Genomic DNA, 16,234 nt, shown 5'->3' with positions numbered 1-16,234 from the left:
GGAGCAATTCCTTCTCTGGAAGAAAAATAACTTGTGCGGCTGGTTGCGGTGGCACCGGCTTGTGATCTCAGCCAGGAAGGAGGATCATAAGTCCAAGGCCATCCTGGGCAATTTAGCAAAATCCTGCCTCAAAAAGAGTTTTTTAAAAGGGGCCAAAGATGTAGCTCAGTGACAGAGTACTTACCGGGGGTGTGCAGAGCCCTCGGTTCAGTCTTTGTACCACTTCCCCAGATTAGCCTTTCACTTTATACCATGTGATGAAAACCATTATTAGCTGTTATTGTATTGTTTGAACACAAAAAGAATATGCGATCTAGAGCATATATAGAGCCATAGACAAAGAAGGTTACAGCCATCCAAGTTTATAGAATAATTCTGAGTAGTTCACTAAAATTTTCTTAATCTTTAGTAGTATCAGGACAATGTCTTAATATAATAGTTGAAAGATTAATGAATGGACTTATATTCATATACCTAGATACAAACTAAAAGACTGCTCTGATATTTTTTCATTGTGGTTTATCTTTTGGGGTAAAAAATTGAATATAGAAAGTGGACAAATAGAGTATGATTGAGATTACTTTATGAACAGAACTGAAAGTTTGAAGAAAATAGAAAGGAAACAAAGTAGGTATTGCTTTCTCTAAAGAAATGTTTTTATGTTAATCTGCTTTTATCCCAGTGCTTTGACTAATTTTCACATTAATGGAAAAATGACCAGCTGTGGCTAAAGAAAGGAGAGCTATGAGTCATTTTGTTAAGTAAGCCTCCTGTGCTCCACAAATGACCCAGCAGATGGCGGCCATGGGCGTCGGCGGTGCCAGTGCAAGTCCGCCAGGACTTGGGGCAGGCTGGCTGGGGAGCGCGGTGGGCCAGATGCTGAGCACTGGGCTGTGGATATGAAGCCCTGAGCTTCCATCCAGCACGCACGCCGGACCCTCCTCGCTAATGCGTCTAGTTCCCCTGTTCACCACGTACATACAATTCTCTTCTCTCCCGTGCTGTTCATATTAAGAATGACCTGATCGACCGTGTTGTTCTGTACCGATTACATCTTCTCTCATTGAGTTTATTGGTACGTTTTAGTTATGCAGTACAGCTACACTCATCATTGGGATCTTGTACCTTTACATGATGGGTCTTGGTCTCATTTTTTCCCCTTACCCCTGCCCTCCCTTCACCCCTCCTCCCTTTCCTATTTACAGAAACTTTGTTTCCGTTATGTCGTTTTCTCCTATTTTTTCTTTTCCCTTATTACCTTTCCCCTACCCCTCCCACTTCTCCTACACCTTTAGCCCTTTTCTTCCTATTTCACATTGTCAGTTATACCATTTGGATCTCATGTACACTTTTAGTTTTTCACACTGTACCGAGCACATTTTGATGAGGTGAAAAGCAGGCTGAGAAACCATTTTATGTCCAGGGCAGCCTTACTCACATTTCCCAGGATTTCACAGCCGTGTTATTTGCGAAGCTGCCCAGTCAATTTGCATACTCAGTTTTAATGTCAACAAAATTATAGCTCTAATGTCTGCATATAAGGGAAGTAGTCATGTTAGTAATATCTCTAACAGTCTAAACCCTGCCCCAGATTAGCCAGTAATCTGTAGGAAGGTACTGTCTGATCAAACGTTTAATCATATAAATAGAATGCCAAAGTATCACTGAGCAATCTTTTCTAGTGCATCAAAATGATTTTGTTTCATCATTCACCTCACTGCGCTGTTGTTACGATGTGCTTAACAGGGAATGCGGTTAATGAAAGGAAGAAAACTCTGGATGTTGCTAGAGGACTTAATTTAATGAATGTTAAAATAATTCAAATTTCATCTGCCTCTTGAATTTGGATCTGTAATGTACATAGTGCTAAAACACGAAGACCATTTCCTGCACTATTTGCAAACGGGGTGACTAAAAAGCAAAGCTACTTTCAATCCTTGAAGGTCTATCCAGGTTTATGACAGTACCTGTTTACACTTTATGGTGCCTAGTATTGACAAAATGTTGTTTCCCTATATGGAACGGATGAGTCATAGACCATTTTTGTGAGGTCCTCTCCCATACAGTGTATTTTTGATACTAACCTTCCAGAAGTTCATGTTGCAAAGCCAGGAATTGAGAATGTTTAGTTGACAAAATACTCAGCATTGTTTTCTAAAACCTGTTCACAGCTCTACTGATCCCAAGGCCAAATGGGGAAAGAAAAGTGTGTAAGACTCTTGAATGGCATTTTGCAGTGTCAGTGTACTACTGTACGGAACCTTGCAGTGAAGCTGTAGAGAAAACATGCAGAATAGATGAGGATGAGATTCAGTGGCATTTTGCAGTGTCAGTGTACTGTACGGAACCTTGCAGTGAAGCTGTAGAGAAAACATGCAGAATAGATGAGGATGAGATTCACTCTGCTCTCCCGTGCGCTGTCTCCCCTCGGGTGACAGAGGCTGCAAAATGTACCTGAAGGTCCAGCAGCCCCGCGTCCTCTCTTCACACGAGGACCTGGTGCAGTTGCTTGCTTTTGGCTCCCACTCTTCCACGGTGGTTATCTGTCTCAGAAAGTCAGATCCTTGCATTCCTGGCTGGGACCCTCGAAGCTTAAATATAGCTTTTGGATTGGACAAGATGACTTGAAGACCTACAGCAAATCCTGCCACCTCCACGGCGAAAGGCCTGTCTGCTCTCCAGCAGGTGTACCAGCCGACCACTTCGCCGCTTTCCACGGGGGATTGTTCGTAGCCGTGCCGCCAACCAGGCTCACCAGCCAGACAGACACCGTGCTTGCGGTCCGGTCCGCAGCTCCTGGAAGAGCTCCAGACAGTAGGTGTCCTCGTCATCCAAGGAGCATGCTGGGCGGGCGCAGCCAGGCCTGTCCCGCATTGAGCTGCTCGGAAGCGCGCGTGGCAGCGCTGGGCGCTTGTATTGCAGCGGCGTGGGCCTGTTTTTTTCTTTTTAAAATTTTAATTTTGTCAGAGATTTCTCAGTTTCCCACACTTTTCACTAAATTGCCTTTGAAGTTTGTTGATGCTTTTGATTGAATGTTTTGTTTTAAAATTACTGATATCATATTTATTATCTTTATTCTTTTGAAGTTGATTTAGTATTTTTTTAATTTTAATTTTGAATCCTTTCTCACTAGTTAGTGGTTTTAATTTCTTTGACTATGATCATGTAAGTCACAAATTTTGGTGAGTGCTGTTTGAGTTACTCTCCTCAACTTTATTATATTTCACTATATTAAAATTCTAATATTTTGTTTGTTTTTCACACAATTATGTCTATTTGGAGGGCCTTTAAAATTTCCAAATTTAGTGGTGAAGAAAGGGAGGCGAATGAGAAAAGGAAAGGGATTTAAAAAAGAAACAAGCCGTATTATGTATACATAACCACAGCCCGAGAAAAATGCAAACTTCATGTACTTGAAACACACACTAATAAAGAACGTCCTTAAATTTAGAGTTTTAAATTTTTCTTTCTGAGTTCATTTTATTTAGAAAATGTGATACAGACACGTTAGCATGTTTACTTTTACCAGCATTTTCTCTCAGAATGTGGTCAACTGTCATAAATGTTCCTTGCAGGCTACACAAAAACATGGGTTGTTTCTTTTGGCTAAAATATCCTTTTTATATTCATCGCATCAGAGCTGTCTCCAAATCCTTATCTTTATTAACATTTGCACTTGCTGTATCACTAAATAGCAAATATATAAAAGTGGCAGCTGCATGTGTCATTTATTTTTTCTGCTCACAGTTCTGCCACATTTTTATTCTTAGTATCAGTTATGATTTATATCCTTAAACTATTAGAATTCTTATAGTGTAATGATAAATTTTATTTTTACAGTCTTATAGAATTTCATCTTTAATAATAACCATGTATTAAATCTATATGTTCCTAAATTAATATAGCAGCATTAGCTTTTTTCTGATTAACATTTTTCTAGTATACTTTAATTGCATTATTTTTGAACACTGATGTACCCTTATGTGATAGTTATATCTTATAAAACAGAACATTTTTCCTACAAAAAGACCTGTATTATTCAGACATCAATTTTAGTAGAAACATCTTTATTTTGATTTGTTCCATATTTCATGCTTTCCATTTTAAACTGTATTTCTGTACTTCAAAAGTTATTATCTATTATGAATTGATAACCATGTCATTGAATTTCTGTTCTCTGTCAGTTTGAAGTAAAAGATTGCATTTAAACGCTTTTGTGTTTACCCCTAGAATGTAGACTTGAAGAGTTAAAAAAATTAAAAGTTAACCATAAAGGATTATTTTCTCATGAAAAAATATGATCTTAGTAATATATACCTAAGTTGAAATGCCACATTCCAGGATTGTCAATATTCTATTCTCAGGGGTGTGGGGAATAAATAAGAACAAAGATCTATCATGTAAAGGTACAAGATCCCAAAGATGAATGTAAACTGTACTGTATACTTAAAAAGTACCAATGAACTCAATGAAAAAAAATATAAAAAAGATTCTACTTTCTATACAAGTATGCCTTAAATTAAATATTGCTATATTCATTTATAAAAATGTTTATTTGCCCTAATTTCATGCTTTGAGATTTTTTTGTACTGGTCAGTAAGCAATTCATCTATGTGTTATTTCTTTGTAAATTATTTAACTTTCATTTTGGTGCCTTTTAAATAATATTTCTACTTTTTTACCTGAAGTTGTATCAAGTTGAATCTAAGAATGAAAACTTTTTATTTATGCTTCTAGTTTCATTAATTTAAAACACTGAACACATATTTCACTGTTCTGGAGGATCATAAAGCCAATATCTTCTATATAATGAATTTACTTCCTTCTTTTTTATTCAATTGTATTCCTTATGTTCAATTATATTCCTTCTTTTAATTCAATTATATTGCATCTTGTGTTTTGGTCATCCAAATCTGTTTATTTCCCTTTTTTTCTCTCTTTGAGTCTATGCTTAGGTCTGAGATAATTTTATTGTTATTTTTATCTTCTGCTTCAAATCTGAGTGCTTTGTTGGTATATTTTTTATGTTTGCATTTGTTGATTTCTCAAAATATCTGATGCTTTCTTCATTATTAGTGCTTGTAATTTTTGATTCATCTATTTTCCTTCAATCCAACATAATTTAAAGTACACGATTCATAGTCTGAATGAGATGATTTCACTGGCTGGATTGTCCAAATTTTCTGCTTGTTCTTTTTATCTTTTGCTAACTGATACTTTTTTATTCCTTTCTCATTTATTATATCACTTTGTGCTGAATCTCATCTCTCATAACTTTATCTGAGGGATTCTTACCTGGCCTGGACTGAGAATGTGTGCAAACAGTGACAGTTGTCTTTACCTAATATTACATTAACTAGTTTTTAACTTATACTGTTGCACTAAAAGCCAGAAATACAATGATGACTAAATTCTACATTTAGAATATTCAAAGTAATAAAACATTAATTCCATTACACTGTGCCAGCATCGATTTTATAGTCCCTGGTATTCTGATTCTTTCTCTTCTCCACCCTTCCTGCCTTCAGAAACTTTTTTTTTTTTTGACCAATTTTTCTCACATCACTTCCCTGTCCTCTCCTTTAAAAAATTTCTCCTTCTTTCTGTCCTATCTCTTGCATAAAGTGTACAAAAAAGAGAATGAATAGAAAGAAGGTTGATTATAGAATTGCAGAAAGCACCAGTGGCCAGGGCCCTGCCTATACAAGAGGGAGAGGGCAGGATGAGCCTCCAGAGAGCCAGAGAAAAGCTGCACTGTGCAAGATGCTGCATATAGGAAAGAAGCTCTGAGTTATAAACTGGAATCAGTTTATCTTCCTAGACAGTCACAAATAAAGACTCAAATTTCAATCTTATTTACCTGTTCTCCAGCTATTGACTGAGTGCCTGTTTTATGGATGGTGCCTTTCAAGTTGAGGAGGACAGAGCAGTAAACAACACAGGTAAAGAGCACTCTCCTATGATGTTTACAGAGCATCGAAAAGTGATTTAGAAATGGTTAAATTCATAAAGTCTAAATTCGATATGAGTATTAGAGCAGAGGAAGAGAACCGTGGGGAGGGGGGTGCTCTTTTATGTAGGATAATCATGTAAAACTTCTCTGTTTAGGGGATTTTTGAGCACAGACATTAATAAAGTTGCTAGATTTTGTTTCTGTGAATGAGATGTTAAGTGAGGACTGAGCTTGAGGCTACAGTTATGGTAGAGGTGAATTTGGGTCCTTTGAAAGGATAAATGCAAGTCATTAGACATAATTTAATTCCGTACTTTTATGAAAGGCATCTAAGTGTCTAGCCAAAGTCTCAAAGGTGATAACAGAATTAGGCTGTCAAAAGCTGGGAAATGTACACACCAAGAAAATTGTGTTTGGGGGCATAAAAGAATGAACATGTATCTTGGTTTGCTCTAGCTTTGGAGGTTATGATGGCAATTAAGGTAAGAGCGCTAACCAAAGGCAAGAACAAATGTCCTATGACAAGCTATGTGAGTAGTTCTGAAGCCAGTAGGGGCAGAGAATGTGATAATTCTAAGCAAGGGTTAATGAAACATCTTAGTCTGCTCTCCTATCACTGGAACAAAATACCAGACACCCAAAACTCAAAGGAGGAGAAGTTTAGCTTCACAGTTTCATGGGTTTGACTCCATGGTTGACTAGCTCCAAATCAAGAACATCATGGCAGAAAGCCACGATAAAGCAAAGCTGCTCACTGCATGGCAGTTGGGAACCAGAACACTGGGAAGAGTGCCAGTGAGAGATACGCCCTCCTAACACATCCTTCGAGATTCAACTACTCCGACTGTGCACTGTAGACTAACACACTGATGAATACAGCATCCCATGATCCAGTCACCTCCCTAGCTTTCTCTTAATTCCGTTAAGCTGACAATGAAGATTAACTGGCACACAAGGAGAATGTTGCCTGTTAGATCATTCTACACATTGGAAAGAGATTTGAAAGGAATAGGCATGGAGTATGCAAAACTGAAGTTCTATATTTAGGCATATAATTGGTACATATGACTGACATTACCAGTGCTTACCTAGATGACAATAACTCTTATTAACTTATTGATAATCTCTCTCTCTCTCTCTCTCTCTCTATCTATCTATCTATATATATGCAATGAGACAGCTATTTTGAAAGAGCTGATGATTGTCTCTTTTTACATTAAGTAGACACTTATCATATGATCCAGTAATTCCACTCCTATGGTAGCAATTCTCTCTCTCTCTATCTATCTATCTATCTATATATATGCAATGAGACAGCTATTTTGAAAGAGCTGATGATTGTTTCTTTTTACATTAAGTAGACACTTATCATATGATCCAGTAATTCCACTCCTATGGTAGCAATTTGTCCAAGCAAGTACTGAAGTTTGAGTCTAGCTTTATTTATAATCACCAAAAATGGAAATATTAGCAATGGGCAAGATAATGACCTGCCAAGGATATCCTACACCTTAATCCCTGGAACCTTTTAATATGGTGGTTTCTGTGGAAAAAGGTAAATACAATTTTATGTGAAACTAGTGATGCTAAGCAGTAGACCTTAAAATGGTGAAACTATTCTGTTTTTATCAGGTGAACTTGACCTCATCACAAGGGTCCTTAAGAATAGAAGAGAAAATGGAAGGAAGAATCAGAGAGTGGCTGTGTGAGAGAGAGTCAGCCTGACACAAGTGATTTTAGAGATGGAAGAAGATGGTCACAAGCCAAGTCACGTGGCTCCAGAAGGTAGAACGGGCAAGGAAATGGATCCCTTCCTGAAGGCTCTGGAGAAGAATGCTGCACTTCTGATATATTCAGGTGAGCCCAGTGAGACCCATTTGGAACCTCTGGCCTCAGAAAATTTACGATAATGAATGTGTTTTAAACCATTAAGTTTGTGGTAATTTATTACTGCAGCATTACACAACTAATATAAACCAGATGTCCTACGTCAGAAGGATACATAAACCAACATTGGTGCATCTGTTCAATAGGCAACTAGTCAACCATAAAAATGTCACAACCAATCTATTCATAAAACAACATGAATGAAATGTAAAGGCATTTTACTAAGTTAAAGCAGTCAAATTGTGTATGTATAACATGGAGACAAATACAGATGACTGGAATGGAAACAGACTATAGTTACCATGGTTTGAAGGTATAGATAAAAAAGGATAACAGAAGATAATTTTGGGAGAAATAAATTTTTATATTATACAAGATTATATGCATTTTTCAAAACTCATGGAACTATACAACAAAAGTACACATTTTAGAGTACGTATTATGGCTTGTATCTAGATGCTCCCTGAATGCCTCATGCAAGCAAATGTGGGGACTTTTGAAGGTGGAAGGATTGGGGTGTGTGAATGTATATTAAAGGTGTGATATTGGGATTAAATGTGTAGATAATGGAAGCCCATACGAGGGGTGAGTGGCACTGATCAACAGGCTTACAGACTGATAAATATAAAGGAAGAGAGGAGAGCAGGTTGCTGTCATGCCATGGACTCCTCTGCAACACCCCTCTGTCATACTGCCCCACCTTGGAGCCAGCTGACCATGGGCTGAAACTCTACAAATTGTGGGGTGAAATAAAACTTTTTTTCTTTAACTTTGGGTTTCTGGTATTTTGTCTCAGCAATGAGAAAAATAACTAAGACAGCCTGTAAATTTTTTAAAAATTCAGGAAGTTTAGGAACCTACAGAGAAAAATAGTCATATATATGTTGTAATATGATAATATACAAAGGTTTAAAAAATCTACTTCAGAGAAAAGCATTGTTAACAGTAAATGCATTTTAGAATCTTTGTATTCAGATAAATAGGTACAGATTGCTTTTAAATTTGTCAATATATGCTAAATAAATTGGTGTCATTTTTAAATCACTTGTGGTTTTTTTTAATTGCTGTTTTTCGTCTTTTCTATGGTACTTGTTAAATTCTCCAACTGTTTGTTTCTTTTGAATGTGTAAACTAGTTCCATTAATACTATGTTCTATTAATCTTATTGACATTAACCGTTGCCTAAAGTTGTTTTCTTTTCTTTTTTTGTGGTCTTTCACAGGGAGCTTTAACACAAAGTTATGGACTGGACTCTTTCTTAGCTGCTTTTATTTGCACTGCATTCTGTTATGCTTTTCTCTGATTCTTTTTAAATGAGAAGGTCTGGATTTTCCTGTAATTGAATATGGAGGGACTACTGCTAGATGTGGCATATGTTCATATTGTATCTTTCAGGATCACATGACAGCAGAAATAAAAAGTTGAGTGTTTATTTTAACAGGAGTTTCTCTAATCATGCTAGTTTGCTGTGGACTGAGGTAGTGGCTACAGACACATTTGCTTCTGTAATTAAGAGCTTCTTTCTCATAACTCATTTCTTAAGCTGTAACCAGAGAAAAAGAGGATTTGGTTCTCATCCATCTGCTTTGTGAGTGCTTAACTTCGAATGCTCTTTTGCTGTTTATTTGGTCCAGAGTTGAAAAACTTACCTATTGTTGGGCACCAATACTGCCATGAAGTTAGTACCCTAAGATAACATGCATTTACTATCTTTTATTTTCTGTAGATCATGAGCCCAGACGTGGTGTAGCTGGATTCTGTGTTTAGCACCTCACAAGGCTGCAATTAAATTGCAGGTCAGATCAGAGATCTTGTCTGGAGGATGAGAAGGAATGACTTCTCTTGCTCTGTGGTTGTTGGCAGCATTCGGTTCCCATCCTAGATTGAGAGTTTCAGCTTTTCCCTGGCTGTCAGCTACAGGTCACTCTGAGCTCCTAGAGGACAACTCCTTGGCGTGTTGGTTCCCTGATCTGGCTACTTGCTCCTCTCAGCCAGCAATAGAGTGAGGGAGAGCTATTCCAGCAAGCAACGTGCTGCATCCTCAAGTAACATCATCACAGAATCACAAACATTGTGTCATGTTAGTAAGTCCAATCTTTGTCCAAGGGGAGGATCACACAAGGGCACCAACACATGAAAGTGAGGGCTATAGGATATAACAGCTTGTCCACAACAAGTGTATTTATCAAGAATCAGCTGAAATATAGACTTCTGGTGGCATCCCATGGTCTGTTCCTATAGTGACCGTGGCCTCCCTAGAGTCATCCAGGGATTTTTTTAAAAAAAATCTAACTGGCTCACCTTCTTCTTTAGTCCTTACATCACTGGTTTGGCACTGTCTGGGTTCCTACTCGGTAGGCAGTCTTCTTCTCTAACAAACAACTCTTTCAGTTCCATTCTATGCTTGAAATCTCCTCTCTTTGCTAATACTTATTTGCTTGGTGTGGTATCCACACCTTTATTTGGTAAAAAGTTTCATATTTTTATATTTTTTAATGATTGATTTCAGCAGATATCTGAGGGAAAAGATGATGAATCCAAATGATAACATCTACCCAGCATTTATGGGAAATTTTTAGGTTTTTTTTTTTAATGGAAGAGAATAATTCTATAACAAATATCACATAGGTAAGCTGGGATGATTATATTGGCTGGTCTGTGGCATTTAAGAAGCATCTCAACTTTCAAAGATGTACACTTTGGGAGAAAACCTTAGAATAGGAAAATAAAATGATATGTGTTTCTTCTAGAATTCCTTGGTGTTCCTTGGTGGCCACTCCTGAAACTTGTTTGCCCACCAAATCTGGAAGAGGGAGAGGGCACCTCTCATCTCTCCTTGTATTCTTCCTCTAGCTAGGACAGTTCCTCAGCAGTGTCCCTGCTCAAGGATCCCCTGCTTGTGCAGACAGATTTGTGTGTTTGGTGCAGCCAGCCACGTGGGATCTACCCACAGCGAGGCTCCTCCACAGGAATTCACTTGTCATCTGTCACATGAATGTACAATGACAATTGTCAACAGCATCCAGCTTATAATATAGGATAGAAGGCTAATAACTATTTATTTCTTTTTGTTTTCTTTCCTCCTGGTAGGGAGCAAAGGAAAGACAGCAATTCCATCAAGACCTGTGCCACAAATGTATGTAACATAATCACATCACCCTATGTACATACTCCCAAGCATCTCCCCATCTTTACAAGTCACAGTCCCACCCCATTCCAGGGGAAGGGATCATGCAAGGGAACACATTCTCCAGATTATAAAAATTAGATTTTACATATTATAAAATGTCAAAAACTGATCTTGTTTCACTGTGCTTATAAATTTGCAAGTAAAATGTATATAATTCATGCAGTGCTTATCACATTTTCAATGACAAAAGTAATGAAATCATAAAGTTTTTTTTCATTTCACCATGCTGTTTTTATTTCCACTAGCACTGTTGTAGACTTCATTAGTATTATTTGTTTTTTGTTAAAATGAGTGTTTCTGTGGAGTCTGGAGGTATTTTGCTTTCTTCCATTTATCCACGTTTCCCCATTTTGTGCACTGTGAAGACACATACACAGTTTAAGATACTGGCCATTGCTGTGAAATACACTTGCCTCAAATAAAGCTTTTAATTTACTTGGTTAGAATAGAGCAAATATTTATCACCTGATTAAAAAGTAATTTTTCTTAAAAGGAATCAAATTGTTCAATGAAATATGATATTTCTATATGTAAATATGCTACAAATTATGAATAAATCCAAGAACTGAAATAAAAACTTGAGTTGATTGGATATTTATACATATGTATACATAAATATATATACACATGGTATCTAAATACATAAAATATATTTTATATTCTAAATGTACCATAGGTATCCCTTACTATTATTGTCAAGCTTTTCCTTGTACACAATAGATAAAATAAGACACTACTGAGTGTTTTGTTTGCCCAAGATCAGAAGCCTAAAGTACAGAGTATATACCCACTTTGTTGGCAGCTATTTAAATTGATTTCAGAATGCTGTGAGTGCCGTGTAGAATTTTAAAGAAATACTCATTGAAGAAGCAAACCCCCACAGTATATTTAAGGCAATGATTCCTTGTATCTGCATATCACGTACACTGTGTTCTATGTTTGCATTTATACCATATATAATTTATAGGCTCTTAGACAAGTTAATTAAAATCTTGAAGCTTTAGCTTCTTTATGAATAAAATAGGAGATAATTGCAGAAATCTCCTGAAAGAGTTTGAGGGTTTAATATATGTAAAACACTTGCACACTGCCTGGTGTATGATAGCCACTTAAATATTATTCACTGTTTATTATGTATAAAATGGGGCTTGAGGCACTTGTTTATATATAATCTCACTTGGTTCACAAACAGCTCTGTGATACAGGAATTATCTTTTAAACATCTTTGTAAGAAGTAACTGAACCCTGAGATACTGAGCAAGAGTGTGGGGTTTGGAATTGTATCTAGGTTCTTTGACTCCATTCAAGAGAACTTCCTATTCTATTGTGGCTACCAGGAGGATTAGACAGAACATGCATGATTCAGAACTAAAATGTCCCAAAGTCCCATATGTTTGCAAGGCAATTAGGGGCTATGCTCATTAGTAGACTAGTCCACTGGTGAGATGACAGCTTAATGTATTGTTGGGAGGTGGCAACCAGTTAGATGTGATTCATGGGGACATGAACCGGAAGAGTGTAGCTCCCTCCTGGCTTCTCTCTTGCCTCCCTGCTTCCTGGCTGCCATGGGATAAAGTTTGCTTCCACCGTGCCCTTTCTGCTTTGGAGCCTGATGACTGTGGACTGGACCCTCTAACACTGTGAGCCCAAGTAAACTCTCTTCCTTTTAGTTGTGGGCATAGGGTATTCTGTCTCACCAATGGGGAAGTGACTCAGACAAGACGCATCGCACTGGAAAGCAGATGCTGCCAGCCCTGCAGCTAACCTTGTCTGCCTTCTTTCCAAAGCATCACCTCCACTCAGGCGAGCAAGTCTGAAAAGTATTACTTATCTATTGGGTTTTACATCAACCTCACCTGTTGCTTCAGTTCCACCAGGCCAGCCCATGTTCCAATATGTGTGGGGCCTATGAACATCACTCTATATGATGCTTTTAAAGTTTCGATGAAGTCATGTTACTCCATTGCTTAAAAATTTTCATTGGCAGTGCAACTACCTTATTTGCCTTGCTTTATGAACACTAAATGGATGCCTAAGTCAGTAGACATCAGCACTCTAAAAATTGTTCAGACCCGAGATCTATAAACATCCTTCTTCACTTTATGATTTACACCCATCATTTGAAGAGACAGACCTGGGTCCTATGTCAACATTTATCTTGTAAGGGCTGGGGATTTGGCTCAGTGGTGCTGCCACCTTCCTCACAAGTGCAAGGTCTTGAGTTTCATCCATGGTACCAATACAACAGCAAAAGTTTATCTTGTATTACAGTATAAACTAAGTCAGGGGGAAAAAAAGCAAAAATCTTGTGGTTTCTGGATCTAAGCCCTTCATTCGCCAAGTTACTCTTTAAAAAGGGATACTTTTATTTAACTGTTTTATTTTGCAATACTTTCTTATTTAATTATTGGATTTTCAGTATTATCAAAGGCACTTTAGAAACAGGGAGACCCACATTACATTCCAGACTCAATCCTTTCCTCTGATTTAAACATGAGTACATTACTTGCACTTTCTGTACCTCAGCTTCTTCAACCAATAAAAGCTGTTATTATACTGATTTTCAGTTGAAACATGTTGTCATTCCATAAATACCAGTAAAATTTAGCAAATGGTTGAAATTTTGTTGATCCAATTAAACTTTGTAGTCCTGTAATTAAAAATGATTGGATATGAACATAACCTTCTAACCTTTTTTTAACCAACTCATAATTTTAAAAGGTGCCAAAGGGGAAGGGAAGTGGGAGGGGTAGGGGAAAAGAAAGAAGGGAAAGAAATAAATATGAGAAAAGGAAAAAATGGAAAGAAAATCTTTGTAAATAGGGAGGGGTGAGGGGTTGAAAGGTGGGCAGGGGATTGGGGGGAAAATACCAACCAAGATATATCATGCAAAGGTACAAATTCCCAAAGATGAATGTCATCCTATTTTATATTTAAAATGTACCAATAAGCTTAATGAGTAGTAAAAAACTTTCTATAGTCACTGCAAAGAATTTTCCATTTTTGTTTTATGTTTCAAGAATATTTATACTTGGAATCATATCATGTAAAACATATAAAGTTTATGTTTTACATGAGATCTGTCAGTATTATTCTCCCCTCCTTCTTTGTGATTTATACCCATCATTTTAGGAGACAGAATCAGTCTTTTTATATGGGACTACCATATGCTTTCTGTTGCCTTGTTGTCACTATTGAAATCTCTGGGTTTGTATGACTCATACATATCTTTGCTAGTACACTTTCATGGCACACCATGAAGACATTCGTTGTGGTAGCTGGTACAAGTACATGAAACATTTATTTCTCTTTACATCCCCTCTCCCCATACTTCCATCACTTGTCCCCTTCCCATTTGTCATATATTTACTTTCCTATTTCCTATTATCCATTTTGCTCTCTGATTTATTCTGACTTTGAGTTTTCCATATTGTGTCTCAAGTATTTCTTTAACACTATAGATCAAAGGTGCATCCATTTTCCTACAGATGACTCATTTGTCTTTGGCTATGGCAAAGAAGTAGTCCATGGAATACAATTACATTTTGACTGCAAGTTTACTTCACTTAGAAACATAAAATCTGTGTAAGGAAAGAAAGTCTTCGGGAAGCTTGGTCCAAGTGTCTGAATATTGTTCATGATCTGTTATATTTTGAAAAATATGCCAAGATTGTTCAGTGTTTGAAGTATCTCAAGTCTAATTTCTAAATAAAATTATTTAAAACAGATTATGTGACAAATTTTGATATAACTTGTGCTATTCTTGCCTACATCTTTCCCAAAATGCATCTTAATGAACCTGCCTCTTGATAGTAAATGCAGATTTCACAACATGCTTTCTTCACCTTCTAGACTTGGCAGATTAGTCATTTTGTCTCAAAAGCAGGTTGACACCTCTCACTTTCTTGTCCCTTCACCCTAGCTTATTTGTAGTGTTCTAGAATTTTGTATTTAGTGGCCATGGGAGCACTCCCTTTCTCCTTGATTATAGTGTGAGTTACATGAGGTCAGGGGACATGTCTTTATTGCTCAGTACTTTGTAATCTCTGTGTTTTATTCTTCTCTACTTCATATTTTATACTATTTTAGAACATCGTTATGTCCTTATGAGTTTATATGCTGAGTTCTGTTCATTAAGAGTAACTATTCAAGCTAACATTTTTAAATATTCAGTAGACTATTCCTTTAATATATTGCCTGAGTTTTCTCCTATACATTTACAACTCCTTTTTACAACTATTAACTCTCTTCTCTGTACCATGAATACATTGGGTACCTTTTTTTACTACCTTGTGTGCATAAAAGCAATATTGACTAAAGAAATTGAACTAATTTTTACTTACTTTAGCAATGACAATGCCTGGATAAAATCATTCATTTTGCAAATATTTCTTGAGCAGCTAGAGACCATTAATTATTTCTAATTGCAATCAGAAAATATTTTACTCATCATAAAAACCAGTACCTTGTTTCTTTCTTGTTTATATGAAATACTATGGTGTATCCAAGAGAGCATGGGGGATTTGCCACACCCATCACTTTGGGATGCATATTTTTTGCATGAAACTAAATAGTTGAAAAATTTTAAATAATTACTCATCAAAAGATGAAAATTTTGCTACAATCACAAGTCTTCTGGTTCTTTCCTTTAATACTAAGTTAAATAGCCTGATTTTTATATCTGAAGAAAAAATTAGAATTTAAAATTTTCTTTATGTATTGCATTAATGTTGCAATAAATGTTTGTTCTTTATTTAAAAATTAGGAAATAAATATCACATAATGAATTTGTTACACTTTCCAGAGAACACTAGTATGTTCATTTTAAAAGACAGTTTGAGTATTTTTTTCTAAAGGCATTTCAATCCAATTTAAAGTCTATAGTGTACCAATTTATATTTTATATCATAATTATCAAGGCAAAACCTTTTGTCTTGCAGGCCATCTACAATACATCTAGTAGTTAGCAAGGTCATAGATAAACAATTCAATCTTTCTTCTCTTACTGATATCAGAGATTTTTATATTTGTTTTTTAAAAGCTTGGCTATAATAAGTCCACCTAGATTATGTTCGCATTTATCCTGCTAAAAGTTTTCTGAGATTCTTGTTTCTGTGGTTTGATAATTCTTAATAATTTTGGAAAATTTGTACAGATTATCTTCGAAAGATATCCTCCTCTTCATTTTGTCTCACTTATATGAG

The sequence above is a fragment of the Fukomys damarensis genome, unplaced genomic scaffold (assembly GCF_012274545.1).
Source record: "Fukomys damarensis isolate Sample0158 unplaced genomic scaffold, DMR_v1.0_HiC HiC_scaffold_1, whole genome shotgun sequence".
In the NCBI taxonomy this organism is placed as follows: Eukaryota; Metazoa; Chordata; class Mammalia; order Rodentia; family Bathyergidae; genus Fukomys; species Fukomys damarensis.
This window is presented reverse-complemented; position numbering follows the sequence as displayed.